Source organism: Schistocerca piceifrons, chromosome 2 (assembly GCF_021461385.2).
Source record: "Schistocerca piceifrons isolate TAMUIC-IGC-003096 chromosome 2, iqSchPice1.1, whole genome shotgun sequence".
Lineage (NCBI taxonomy): Eukaryota > Metazoa > Arthropoda > Insecta > Orthoptera > Acrididae > Schistocerca > Schistocerca piceifrons.
Window position 1 is genome coordinate 755,921,222 of NC_060139.1, and position 15,741 is coordinate 755,936,962.

The following is a 15,741-nucleotide window of genomic DNA, read 5'->3' on the forward strand; positions in this document are numbered from 1 at the left end:
AAATTAACAGCGTGTTACGCCATTGCTTCCGGACGCTTACGATCGGTTTACTGCGTCAAATCGAAGGAGGAGAACGCTTCGCAAGACCGCAGCAGGTGAAGCAGAGAGCCGGGCAGCGCTGTGAAACTGGCAGTGAAAGCTGCGGCCGCGCGGCGCTCTCTCTGGCGGCGGCGCGGCGTAAACACCACTGCCCGCCAAATGTCTCCGAACAGCTGCTGCTTCTGTACTCCGCATGCCACTTTAATGTGTGTGAAGGGGGTACATCTGACATCAGTACCCTTTCTCCCCTTCTTTGTTCAATTCTCGATGTGTGCGTGGGAAGAGTAAGTGCCGTTAAGCCTCCGTCTCATCTATCTTTTATCTGATTTTCTCGCCATGATCATGTCGCGCGACGTACGAGGTGCGTGACAAAAAGTAATAAGACTGACAACACTTCAAGCTATCTGGCAAAGCCGTGTTGTTCTGCTTGTTCAGGCCCATCCCTTCCAGATGCTCAATCCGAGTTGCAGCTCCGTACCGCCATCAAGTGATTTTTGAGAGCGCCAACAGTGAAGTTGTTTTCGTTGTGTGTTAAGAAAATGGAACAGCGGAATATAGAGCAACGTTATGCAATCAAGTTTTGTGTTAAACTTGGGGAATCCACGAGTACGACCTTAGAATAGTTCAAACAGGCCTATGGGAAAAGTTTCTTATCAAGAGCACAAGTTTCTCGCTGACACAAATTATTTTTGGAAGGCCGAGAATTGGTTGAAGATGAACCTCGCTCAGGGAGACCTTCAACTTCAAAAACCGACGAAAACGTAGAACGTGTGCATGGTCTTGTGAAATTGTTCCTCCAGGACAAACTGTCAAGCAAGTGTTTTACAAAAAATGTCCTTGAAAGGCTCAGGAGAAGGGCATTGCAGACAAGTGGATTCTGCATGACAACACCCCGTGTCACATGGCGACGTCCATCATAGAATTTTTGACAAAAAAGGCATTCCCGTTGTTTCACAGCCCACCAACTGACTTGATCTCAGTTATTGTGAGTTTTTTCCCTAAACTGAAAAATGTCTTAAAAGGACCACTTTTGTGTTAATTACTACAGGTAGCTTGTCATCTGCAACCAAACGATGTTGATGAGATAGCTTTTTGCTGGGAGTTAACCTATCTTCTAGAATGTAATTTAGTTTTTCGCGATGTTTTCGCACCTATTTTCGTATTTACTTACGTTTTCGTGTGGCAAACGCTTCCATTCTCCACATCATGCTGAGATGTTGTGATGCATACGTAACTATAACAAATCACAATCACACTGTGTTCTGGTGTAGTGAAAAAGTATTTTTCTACGTTATTTGTGGAAAATACTTGTATAGTAAAAACGAAAATTGACGCGAAAACATCGCGAAAAACTAAATTACATTCTAGAAGATAGGTTAACTACCAGCAAAAAACTATCTCATGAAAAAAGTTTGGTTGCAGATGACAAGCTACCTGTAGTAATTAACACAAAAGTGATCCAGAAAGTTCATGCACACTAAATGTAAAGGTATTTACAAAAAGAAATGATCTGTTGTTTGAAGTAAAATTGCACATAATTTTATAATCATTTAACAAAATGTTCACATTGCAGAGTAAATAAAAAAACGAAAACCTACCGATGATGGCACAGTGGTGCCGAAACATAGATACTGAGAAAAACGGTGTTTTGCATAACTGGCGGACCTCACATCCAAAAATCGCTATGAAAGCCGAGCAAGAGGAACAGCGAGATGTAGTGAGGGTTTCGGCTGCGGAAGGAGTGTTAGGAAGTAAAATTCATGCCGGAATGTCTGCTGCGTATGGTGAAAACAGTATGTGACGTGAGCGTGTGTTTGCGTGGAATGAACGATTTAGAGAAGGTGAGGAGTCATTGAAAGACTGTAGCAGCCCAAGAAAGGCTCATTATGTCATTATCCCTTCTGTGATTGCTGCAGTGGATGCTGCCGTCAGAAATGACCGGACGACATTCGGCTCATGTTGGGCACCAGTCATGGTACCACTCGCATGGTGACAGAGCATCTGAAATTCCGGAAAATGTATGCACAATGGGTTCCCCACAGCCTGATGGAGGAGCGGAAGCGGAACAGAATGACGACATCAATGCACCGCCTGGAACGATCTCACGATGAAGAATATCGTTCCCTGTCCCACATTGTTGCGAGAGGTAAAACACAGTGTCATCATTCTGAGCCGGACAGCAAGCGTCGTAGCCAATGGAAGCACATGGATTCATACCCGTCGAAAAAAATCCAAAGCCGTGAACGCCACGTCCGGGAAAGTCAGGATACCTTTCTCTTTGACTGAAAGGGCCCGCTGCTAACTGACTTTCTGGAACACGGCGTCAGAATTAGCGCACAGTGGTATGTGTACATTTTGTAAAAATTAATGTTAATGTGCGCCATCAAGTTTAAACGTCCAAAAATGTGGAAGGACGGCTTCATTCTGTTGAAGGATAATGACTGCCCATATGTTGCCAAGGTTGTTCCGACTACGCTACAGAAGTTTAGCTGGAGGCCCTACACATCCTTCATACAGTTCCGACCTCTCCCCATACGATTTCTGTATTTTCGGAGCCCTGAAGAAAGACATTCTTAGCTGTCGATTTGCTCCGGACGAAGAGGTGCACGCCTGGGTAGAACGACTGCTTGTAAGTCTCCGTATTTGCTCTAATTTCTCGGATCTTTTCGTTGTGATCATTACGCGAGATATATGTGGGCGGTAGTAATATGTTGCCCATCTCTTCCCGGAATGTGCTCTCTCGTAATTTCGATAATAAACCTCTCCGTATTGCGTAACGCCTTTCTTGAAGTGTCCGCCACTGGAGCTTGTTCAGCATCTCCGTAACGCTCTCGCGCTGACTAAATGTCCCCATGACGAATCGCGCTGCTTTTCGCTGGATCATGTCTATCTCTTCTATTAATCCAACCTGGTAAGGGTCCCATACTGATGAGCAATACTCAAGAATCGGACGAACAAGCGTTTTGTAAGCTACTTCTTTCGTCGATGAGTCACATTTTCTTAGAATTCTTCCTATGAATCTCAACCTGGCGCCTGCTTTTCCCACTATTTGTTTTATGTGATCATTCCACTTCAGATCGCTCCGGATAGTAACTCCTAAGTATTTTACGGTCGTTACCGCTTCCAATGATTTACCACCTATGGCATAATCGTACTGGAATGGATTTCTGCCCCTATGTATGCGCATTATATTACATTTATCTACGTTTAGGGAAAGCTGCCAGCTGTCGCACCATGCATTAATCCTCTGCAGGTCCTCCTGGAGTACGTACGAGTCTTCTGATGTTGCTACTTTCTTGTAGACAACCGTGTCATCTGCAAATAGCCTCACGGAGCTACCGATGTTGTCAACTAAGTCATTTATGTATATTGTAAACAATAAAGGTCCTATCACGCTTCCCTGCGGTACTCCCGAAATTACCTCTACATCTGCAGATTTTGAACCGTTAAGAATGACATGTTGTGTTCTTTCTTCTAGGAAATCCTGAATCCAATCACAAACCTGGTCCGATATTCCGTAAGCTCGTATTTTTTTCACTAAACGTAAGTGCGGAACCGTATCAAATGCCTTCCTGAAGTCCAGGAATACGGCATCAATCTGCTCGCCAGTGTCTACGGCACTGTGAATTTCTTGGGCAAATAGGGCGAGCTGAGTTTCACATGATCTCTGTTTGCGGAATCCATGTTGGTTATGATGAAGGAGATTTGTATTATCTAAGAACGTCATAATACGAGAACACAAAACATGTTCCATTATTCTACAACAGATTGACGTAAGCGAAATAGGCCTATAATTATTCGCATCTGATTTAAGACCCTTCTTGAAAATGGGAACGACCTGCGCTTTCTTCCAGTCGCTAGGTACTTTACGTTCTTCCAGCGATCTACGATAAATTGCTGATAGAAAGGGGGCAAGTTCTTTAGCATAATCACTGTAGAATCTTAAGGGTATCTCGTCTGGTCCGGATGCTTTTCCGCTACTAAGTGATAGCAGTTGTTTTTCAATTCCGATATCGTTTATTTCAATATTTTCCATTTTGGCGTCCGTGCGACGGCTGAAGTCAGGGACCGTGTTACGATTTTCCGCAGTGAAACAGTTTCGGAACACTGAATTCAGTATTTCTGCCTTTCTTCGGTCGTCCTCTGTTTCGGTGCCATCGTGGTCAACGAGTGACTGAATAGGGGATTTAGATCCGCTTACCGATTTTACATATGACCAAAACTTTTTAGGGTTCTTGTTTAGATTGTTTGCCAATGTTTTATGTTCGAATTCGTTGAATGCTTCTCTCATTGCTCTCTTTAGGCTCTTTTTCGCTTCGTTCAGCTTTTCCTTATCAGCTATGATTCGACTACTCTTAAACCTATGATGAAGCTTTCTTTGTTTCCGTAGTACCTTTCGTACATGATTGTTATACCACGGTGGATCTTTCCCCTCGCTTTGGACCTTAGTCGGTACGAACTTATCTAAGGCGTACTGGACGATGTTTCTGAATTTTTTCCATTTTTGTTCCACATCCTCTTCCTCAGAAATGAACGTTTGATGGTGGTCACTCAGATATTCTGCGATTTGTGCCCTATCACTCTTGTTAAGCAAATATATTTTCCTTCCTTTCTTGGCATTTCTTATTACACTTGTAGTCATTGATGCAACCACTGACTTATGATCACTGATACCCTCTTCACGGAGTCGAAAAGTTCCGGTCTATTTGTTGCTATGAGGTCTAAAACGTTAGCTTCACGAGTTGGTTCTCTAACTATCTGCTCGAAGTAATTCTCGGACAAGGCAGTCAGGATAATGTCACAAGAGTCTCTGTCCCTGGCTCCAGTTCTGATTGTGTGACTATCCCATTCTATACCTGGTAGATTGAAGTCTCCCCCTATTACAATAGTATGATCACGAAACTTCTTCACGACGTTCTGCAGGTTCTCTCTGAGGCGCTCAACTACTACGGTTGCTGATGCAGGTGGTCTATAGAAGCATCCGACTATCATATCTGACCCACCTTTGATACTTAACTTAACCCAGATTATTTCACATTCGCATTCGCTAATAACTTCACTGGGTATTATTGAATTCTTTACTGCTATAAATACTCCTCCACCATTGGCGTTTATCCTATCCTTGCGGTATATATTCCATTCTGTGTCTAGGATTTCGTTACTGTTCACTTCCGGTTTTAACCAACTTTCCGTTCCTAATACTATATGCGCACTATTTCCTTCAATAAGAGATACTAATTCAGGAACCTTGCCCTGGATACTCCTGCAGTTTACCAATATTACGTTAACTTTTCCTGTTTTTGGTCTCTGAGGACGGACGTTCTTTATCAACGATGATAATGTCCTCTCTGGTAAGCCGTCAGGTAGGGGGGGGGGGGGGTCCCTCTAACCTAAAAAACCCCCGTGTGCACGCCACACGTACTCTGCTACCCTAGTAGCTGCTTCCGGTGTGTAGTGCACGCCTGACCTGTCTAGGGGGGCCCTACAGTTCTCCACCCAATAACGGAGGTCGATGAATTTGCAACCATTATAGTCGCAGAGTCGTCTGAGCCTCTGGTTTAGACCCTCCACACGGCTCCAAACCAGAGGACCGCGATCGACTCTGGGCACTATGCTGCAGATATTAAGCTCAGCTTGCACTCCGCGTGCGATGCTGGTTGTCTTCACCAAATCAGCCAGCCGCCGGAAGGAACCAAGGATGGCCTCAGAACCCAAGCGGCAGGCGTCATTCGTTCCGACATGTGCTACTATCTGCAGCCGGTCACACCCAGTGCGTTCAATAGCTGCCGGAAGGGCCTCCTCCACATTACGGACGAGACCCCCCGGCAAGCACACCGAGTGCACACTGGCATTCTTCCCCGACCTACCCGCTATTTTCCTGAGGGGCTCCATAACCCGCCTAACGTTGGAGCTCCCTATAACTAATAGGCCCGCCCTCTGTGACTGTCGGGACCCTGCAGGAGAATCGGCCACTGGCCCAACAGGCGAGGCATCCTGTGGTGGCTCGGAAACGATGTCATCACCACTAGGAAGCACCCCGTACCTGTTGGAAAGGGGTAAGGCAGCTGCCACGCGGCCAGATCCCACCTTTGCCTTTCGGCCAGGCACGCGCGAGCCCACCACTGACCGCCATTCACCCTGGAGTGATGGCTGACCGGTAAGATGCTCACTGCCGGAAGACGCAGCGACATCAGGGGTTCCATGCGATTCCAAGGCCACCGAAGTAGGCATAGGTCTCACCACAGTTGCCCCAACGCCACTACGAGCCGACGCCTGCGCCTCGAGCTCGATGAGCCTAACAGACAAAGCCTCCACCTGCCCCCGAAGAGTGGCCAATTCTCCTTGCGTCCGCTCACAACAACCACAGTCCCTACACATGACTATGTTTACCCTACTCTATACGGTGACAAATTCCCAAGATAATCTTCTGATGAGCTACTCTGATAATCAAGAAACACTCACTGAAATACGAGACGCGAAAACTACGCTAGGTTTTCCCAGAAAAACTATTTAAAAGCTAAGCGCAGCAAATAAGTACAAAAACGCTTTATACAAACAGTACTCGCTGCTGCTGGTGCTCTCGCTCTGGCTGTCACAAGACAACTGCTGATTCAAGTGACTAGTGGCTAACGGCCGCGAAACAAACAAAAGACGGTTTTAGGGCGCTTTCTGTTCTAAACGATCAAGAAAACACTAAGAAATCTAACACGAAAACTACGTAAAGTTTTATCAAGAACTGTTAGTTACTATGCAGAGCAGATAAACACAAATAGAATCCCTTCCTTAGTGGAAGGTCGTAAACAAAATGCAAAATAAACGCTTTATACAAACAGTACTCGCTGCTGCTGGTGCTCTCGCTCTGGCTTCCGTAGGCAACCGCAAACATAAAGGCATTAAACATCTCGTCTCACAGTGAGATGAATGTATTAACAGCTAAGGCGATTACTTTTGAAATAATAAACAGTTTACTTTCTTGTAAATTTAGATTGCAGAGATCAGGCGTCATTTTTTAATTTTATTGTGCAGGTCTAGATTTCGGCTAGAGGCTAGCCATTCTCAATGCATTCTTATTTTCGCTCAGTGCATGTAATTCCCTCTTGGTCCGGCTTTATCCACAGTTCATAGAATACTGACAAACACCAGTATTCAGTGAACTGTGGATGAAGCCCCACCAACAGGGAATTACATGCATCGAGCGAAAATAAAGAGTGCATTGAGAATGGTTAGCCTCTAGCCGAAATCTACATCTGCACAATAAAATTTAAAAATGACGACTGATCGCTGCAGTCTATAATTTACAAGTCAATATAACAGTCGCTGAGTGCAATAGCTTTCTGAATGGAAGGTAATCTGATGGAGTTTACTTTCTTTTTTTCCATCTGTCTCGTTTTCATTTGACCGCGCGTTGTATGTGGGAGCGAGTGATAAATACGCTTACAAACTCGTCTTGGAATGTACGCCCTAGGAATTTCAGCAGGAAACCTCTCTATAATTCACAGGTGTTTGTTAACCATCTCCGTAACGCTCTTGTGCTTAAAAAAAGATACCGTGACAAAACGCGTTGCTCTTACTGGGATCTTCTCTAACTTCTATTACTCCTTCCTCATAAGAGTTTCAGACTGACGACCAATCGGTTGGAAAAGCACCTTATTTCTCGGATGAAATAGACTTTCTTAAGCTTCTTCCAATGACGCAGCCTAGTATATGCTTTCTCTAAAACGAGGTTTCTGTGGCCACTGCACTTTAGGCCGCTTCGAACGGTTTTGTAGCACAGCAAAGTACCCTCCAAAGAGCAAAAGACTCAGTATACACAACAAATTCAAGTTTCAGACAAAGAGGGCGCTCAGCAAACGCGCACAGCAGTATTGATACACAACACCATGGACGTGTGTAAAGCGCGATGTTGGCCTGTATATTAAACGGAAAGCACTATCCCATTTATAACACGGCAAATACTTCTGCAATAGAAAGCATATGTTAAAATAGACTAGAAGCATCGATATACAGTATGTTGTCTGGTGGTTCATTGGTTTCACAAAGAAAACCTGGTTTAAGTAGCAAGTAAGAAATCGACATTATCAAATAACTGTTATTAATATTTGTATGAAAATTTTTTACGATCAATAAATTATTAAGATTATAAAATGTGCAGTTTTCCTTTCACTGCCCGTCAAGAGGTTAATCCAGCATCGGGAGGAGCCAGAGTCAAATCTCCATCTCGTCATCAAGATTTCGGTTTTCCACAATTTCCCTAAATCGATAAGGGCCAAACCCAGGGCACTACCTTTGAAAAAGATACGGCAGATTTCATCCTTCACTTCGTCTAATCCAAGCTTGTGATCCGACTCTAATAACCACGTCGTTGACGGGACGTTAAATCACGCTCTTCCTTCTTGACTATCGAACCGTGCCTTCAATTTATGAAGCCACAGGCCTCAGACCGCTGGGACTAGCAATCAGTTCACCTGCATATAGCGAGACAAAGCTAATACACTCCTCTTGCATTGATGCATGCCTGTATTCTTCGTGGAATACTATCCGCAGGTTCACCAACGCACTGTTGGTCCAGATTATCCCACTCCTCAACGGCTATTCGGCGTAGATCCCTCACAGTGGTTGGTGGGTCGCGTCGTCCATAAACAGCCCTTTTCAATTTCTCCAAGGCATGTTGGATACGGTTCATGTCTGGACAACATGCTGGCCACTCTAGTCGAGCGATGTCGTTATCCTGAAGGAAGTCATTCACAAGATGTGCGCGATGGGGGCGCGAATTGTCGTCCATGAAGACGAATGCCTCGCCAATATGCTGCCGATATGGTTGCACTATCGGTCGGACGACGGCATTCACGTGTCGTACAACCGTTATTGCGCCTTCCATGACGATCAGCGCCGTACGTCGGCGCCACATAATGCCACCCCAAAACATCAGGGAACCTCCACCTTGCTGCAATCGTTACACTGTGTGTCTTAGGCGTTCGGCATGGCCGGGTTGCCTCCAAACGCGTCTCCGACGATTGTCTGGTTGAAGGCATAGCCGACACTCAGTGGTGTAGAAAACGTAATACCAATCCCGAGCGGTCCATTCGGCATGTTGCTGGGTGTTGTTGTTGCAAAGATGGACCTCGCCATGGACGTCGGGAGTAAAGTTGAGCATCGTGCAGCCTATTGTACACAGTTTGAGTCGTAACACTACGTCCTATGGCTGCACGAAAAGCATTATTTACCATGGTGGCGTTGCTGTCAGGGTTCCTCTGAGCCATAATCCGTAGGTAGCGGTCATCCACTGCAGTAGTCGCCCTTGGGCGGCCTGAGCGAGGCGTGTCATTAACAAGTCCTGTCTCTCTGTATCTCCTCCATGTTCGAACAACATCGCTTTGGTTCACTCAGAGACGCCTGGACTCTTACCTTGCTGGGAGCCCTTCCTGGCACAAAGTAACAATGCGGACGCGATCGAACCGCGATATTGACCGTCTAGGCATGGTTGAACTACAAACAACACGAGCCGTGTACCTCCTACGTGGTGGAATGACAGGAACTGATCGGCTGTCGGACACCCTCTGTCTAACAGGCGCTGCTCATCCGTGGTTGTTTACATCTTTGGACGGGTTTAGTGACATCTCTGAACAGTCAAAGGGACTGTGTCTGTGATACAATATCCACAGTCAACGTCTATCTTCAGGAGCTCTGGAAACCGGGGTGACGCAAAAATTTTTTTGATGTATGTAGTTAACAGTGTTCCCATATTGTATTATGGCTAATGTTCAAAATGGTTCAAATGGCTCTGAGCACTATGGGACTTAACATCTGTGGTCATCAGTCCCCTAGAACTTAGAACTACTTAAACCTAACTAACCTAAGGACATCACACACATCCATGCCCGAGGCAGTATTCGAACCTGCGACCGTAGCAGTTGCGCGGTTCCGGACTGAGCGCCTAGAACCGCTAGACCACCGCGGCCGGCATGGCTAAAGTGTTCAGCCACTATCTGAATCCACCGATAAATTATACACTCCTGGAAATGGAAAAAAGAACACATTGACACCGTTGTGTCAGACCCAACATACTTGCTCCAGACACTGCGAGAGGGCTGTACAAGCAATGATCACACGCACGGCACAGCGGACACACCTGGAACCGCGGTGTTGGCCGTCGAATGGCGCTAGCTGCGCAGCATTTGTGCACCGCCGCCGTCAGTGTCAGCCAGTTTGCCGTGGCATACGGAGCTCCATCGCAATCTTTAACACTGGTAGCATGCCGCGACAGCGTGGACGTGAACCGTATGTGCAGTTGACGGACTTTGAGCGAGGGCGTATAGTGGGCATGCGGGAGGCCGGGTGGACGTACCACCGAATTGCTCAACACGTGGGGCGTGAGGTCTCCACAGTACATCGATATTGTCGCCAGTGGTCGGCGGAAGGTGCACGTGCCCGTCGACCTGGGACCGGACCGCAGCGACGCACGGATGCACGCCAAGACCGTAGGATCCTACGCAGTGCCGTAGGGGACCGCACCGCCACTTCCCAGCAAATTAGGGACACTGTTGCTCCTGGGGTATCGGCGAGGACCATTCGCAACCGTCTCCATGAAGCTGGGCTACGGTCCCACACACCGTTAGGCCGTCTTCCGCTCACGCCCCAACATCGTGCAGCCCGCCTCCAGTGGTGTCGCGACAGGCGTGAATGGACGGACGAATGGAGACGTGTCGTCTTCAGCGATGAGAGTCGCTTCTGCCTTGGTGCCAATGATGGTCGTATGCGTGTTTGGCGCCGTGCAGGTGAGCGCCACAATCAGGACTGCATACGACCGAGGCACACAGGGCCAACACCCGGCATCATGGTGTGGGGAGCGATCTCCTACACTGGCCGTACACCACTGGTGATCGTCGAGGGGACACTGAATAGTGCACGGTACATCCAAACCGTCATCGAACCCATCGTTCTACCATTCCTAGACCGGCAAGGGAACTTGCTGTTCCAACAGGACAATGCACGTCCGCATGTATCCCGTGCCACCCAACGTGCTCTAGAAGGTGTAAGTCAACTACCCTGGCCAGCAAGATCTCCGGATGTGCCCCCCATTGAGCATGTTTGGGACTGGATGAAGCGTCGTCTCACGCGGTCTGCACGTCCAGCACGAACGCTGGTCCAACTGAGGCGCCAGGTGGAAATGGCATGGCAAGCCGTTCCACAGGACTACATCCAGCATCTCTACGATCGTCTCCATGGGAGAATAGCAGCCTACATTGCTGCGAAAGGTGGATATACACTGCACTAGTGCCGACATTGTGCATGCTCTGTTGCCTGTGTCTATGTGCCTGTGATTCTGTCAGTGTGATCATGTGATGTATCTGACCCCAGGAATGTGTCAATAAAGTTTCCCCTTCCTGGGACAATGAATTCACGGTGTTCTTATTTCAATTTCCAGGAGTGTAAATGTGTTGAGAACAGAGCTAGTAGTAAGAAAGTAATAAATTAACACGTCATGTCTGATGCTGAAGTCTGCCTACAACGAAACCTATAGCAACGACTTCCTGAATGCGTGGGCGACATATGCAGCATTTGACTGGCGTAATTTTGAAAAAATGATGCCTTTTTCCAGAACTGTACAACATATTATGGGGTACAAACAAACTTTTGGAATGATACTTCTTTTTTTCTGATCATTTCAAACTTCCCCATTTCTCTGCAACATCCTGTACTTCTCGCCAAATTTCCAATCGCTACAGATGCGCTCTTGTACACTTGCCTCCTGATTTCCTAGCACTCCCGAGAGAAATATATAGCTGGTAATGGCTTGGTCACAAATGGTTCAAATGGCTCTGAGCACTATGGGACTTAATATCTAGGTCATCAGTCCCCTAGAACTTAGAACTACTTAAACCTAGCTAACCTAAGGACGTCACACACATCCATACCCGAGGCAGGATTCGAACCTGCGACCGTAGCGATCGCGCGGTTCCAGACTGTAGCGTTTAGAACCGCTCGGCCACAGCGGCCGGCGCTTGGTCACAGCCTAGGATTTCTTTCCAAAATGAATCTGTCGTTCTGCGGTAGAGCGTGCTCTGTTGCAAAACTTCATGAGAAATGCAAACCTTATTTCAGACCTGAATTCGAACCCGTACCCCTAATTCAGAAGTGCTATTCCGGCAGCGACTGTAATCTGCAAAGCAGGGCAGTGGTACTGGCAGAAGTGTAGCTGCGAAAGAAGATCGTGAATCATACTTGGATAGCCCAACTGAAAAGAGCACTGCCCGCAAAAGGCAAGGGTTAGAGTCCGAGACCGGGTCCGGCAAACAGTTTCCAACCACCAGAAAGCTGAACATCAGCGCACTTTGCGTTGCAGAGTGAAAGACCGTATTGAAATCTCTTAATGAGTGACAGATCCAGACATGTTGAAATCTGCCTTACAGGCACAATGTGGTCCCATGTCATTTATTCCTCCTCCCAAAAAGCGAATGAAAGCATCCATGGGCATCGTCTTGCACCTTCTAAAATGGCTCTCTCTGCCCAAAAAGCATTTTTGGACAAATTCGTACGGGTAAATATTGTGAGGCCGTTAATAAGACATTTGAGAGGAGCTAGCGGGGAATGCAATTTGATAGAGAGTTCTCTGAGAGAATGCGTTTTACGGAAAACAAAAAGTTTCAGAGGGCCTCTTACATGTTGCCGAAGACAAATCTTAGAACTAGTAGAAAGTTGCTTAAACAAAACAGCGTGCAATACGAACCGCACCACATCTATGAGAGCGAAGAAAAGTCATAACCTTGTGTTTTCTTTAACGGTAAAAAGATTTTAATGAGGCAAATATTTTTTCCTTTCATCATTTTGTGGGGGCTGTCAGCATAAAATTTTTTAAAGGCTTGAAATTAAGTGTAAAGTTTGTTGGAAGACGCTGAGTGCATTTTCAAATATTGGAGGAGGAGGAAGAGGAGATTAGTTTTGAAACAAGAGAACATTTCATTTTAAACTTCGCATACAAAATATCACTATTTAATATTTTGTAGTAAGACCTACATCTCAAAACCAGCACGAAGTATATACAGAAGAGATGGCTTTTTTTTACTTTAATCTACAGGATTACCAAATTAAAAGAAAGTACCATTATGTCATCACTGGTAGTGTTGCTTAAATGGCGGCAAATGTATGTTAGAGATTTGTAAGGCATCGTAGGACCGTAATGCTCCTAAGAAAATCGGTTCAGGCAAACACTATTTAACATAAATCTGACTTTCAAACTGCGAATGTATCTGGTTCATGTAAAGTTAAGTTATACAAGCTTTGTGGAAAGTAGGGGCTGGGCATAAGCTCCCATGTAGAAATGTGTTACCTTTTTGACGATAGCACTACACTGGAAAGGAAAGACAATAAGAATTACATTTTATACGGCAGCAACAACACAACTGTTTACCAAAAGATGGAATGTATATTAACAACTTGCTACACTACACACAAATTGTGTATGGAAAACACGTTAATCAAGAACCACAGTAACGGTTTTCCTCATTTTTGCATTGTTATGGGGGCGAGAACTTTCATTTTAACACCTAAATGACATGAACAAAAGTAGGCTCATGGTACCCTACGAGAACAAACGAACTGTGAAGAACAGTTCAATCGGAGAAAAGTACGTAGGCATTTATTACATCAGCGACTTTAACAAGAGATAGCATTTGACTCAGATGCTAATCTGATGTCTGACACGTTTTGCTCACATTCGCGGAAATTTCATTTTATCTACTCGTTATAACTGCGTTTAGATCGTCCCAAAGCAGAGAAACGAACGGTTTATCTTTTGAAATGGAGAAAAAATATTAAAAGTGATGATGAAATACTGCTCCTAAGGTGCAACGAAGATTAAGATAATGGGAAGATGGCAGGAAAAGTATTGTGGACAGACTACCTCCACGTGGTTCACTGAATTTCGTTGTAGTGGTGTGGCAACGTGAGTAAAGGTTTTCCGCTGGCCAGCGACAGCAACTATTAGACGAATTGGATTCTAAAACCAGAATTAGTCTTTCACTAGGTTTTAAAGAAAAGGCATTTTTAATTCTTTATGCCGAAGCTGGTATTTATTGGCAGATAGTTTCTGCTATGCCCATTTTCAGAAGTCACCTATTACAGAGAACAAAAATTTATGATTGGAAGTGTTGGACGTAGATAATGAAGATATCAGTAATAATCAAGTCCAGATGGCAATTACTTTCGTACTTTGTATGTGGGGTATAGTTGGAGCGGACAGTTCTATTGATATCATCATACCTTAGATGTAGCTCAGATCTGCGTTAAAACATCATTGCAGTTATACCTTACGGCAGTATGTTAATGTATGAGCGTAAGCTATACTTGTCTTACTTGTAGTACCTTCATTACCCGGCACGAAAATGTTAGGCACGTGGACCAGATCGCATGCCCGCATATTTCCGAGGTCATTTCGAGTACACTGCAGATGTTTCCTGGGAAGGCCTTACACATTCTCCCCCGTGCGAAATCAACATTTTTTGAAGCCTTGAAGAAAGACAATTTGCTTCGGACGAAGAGCACGTCTCGGTACAAACATGGTTTCATAGGCAACTTTTCCATGAAGACACTGACCCCCTTGTGTCATAATTGCAAAAGTGTGTTAAAAGTTGAAGTGATTACTTTTGAAAGGATAAACAGTTTTCTTAGTATTTTCCATTTGTCCCGTTTTCATCTGACTACCCCTTATACAGAAAAAAACGAATGAGATGGTTCTACCGGAAATAGGAGAGAAGAAACAAGTACAGAAAGGCAAGTACGTAAGGCAAAACTCGTTGGTCATTTAATTAGATATCATATTCTTCCACAAAACATTTTCGGAGATAAGATCGGAGGGAACGGAAGGATAGGAAGATCCAGAACATCTTATTTAAAAAATAATATCACTGAGATGGTATGTTCTTCACACATGGTGCTGAAGAGAACTGCTGAAGAGAGGAAGCTATGGCTGCACAGACAAGGCTTAGCATTTTGAAAGAAGAAGAAGTGGAATAATCATGCCTTATGAATAGTTATTACGCCTATGCTTCCTTACAGTGAAGGTCATTGAATTTTTTGACCATTCTCCTGGCTTTCTGCTGCTCTTTGCGAATGCAGCTTCCGAAAGGTAAAACAATGACAAGGCCTAACTGTACATATACATTTGTTCGTGCCGAGAAAAATCCGATATTTAGGGTGTTCTCGACCTCTATTATATGTGAATCTCCTGTGACTATATTATTGGCTTCATAAATATTTTTTTGTGTCACTACTGAGCAGGACGGCGAAAACGCTGATAATGTTTGAGAGACAATCTTACCCTTCCAGACACCCGGTTCCTACTTTTCAGCAATATATTTCAGGAAAGAATGATGAAATGAAACGAAATGATCATACGGCACTGATGGCCAGGAGTCCTCATGTCGGGAAGTTCGACCCCCGAGTTGCAAGTCTTTTCAGTTGACGCCACATTCATCTACATCTACATCGATATTCTGCAAATCCTATTCAAGTGCCTGGCAGAGGGATCATCGAACCACCTTCACAATTCTCTATTATTCCAATCTCGTATAGCGCGCGGAAAGAATGAACACCTATATCTTTCTGTACGAGCTCTGATTTCCCGTATTTTATCGTGGTGATCGTTCCTCCCTATGTAGGTCGGTGCCAACAAAATATTTTCGCATTCCGAGGAGAAAGCTGGTG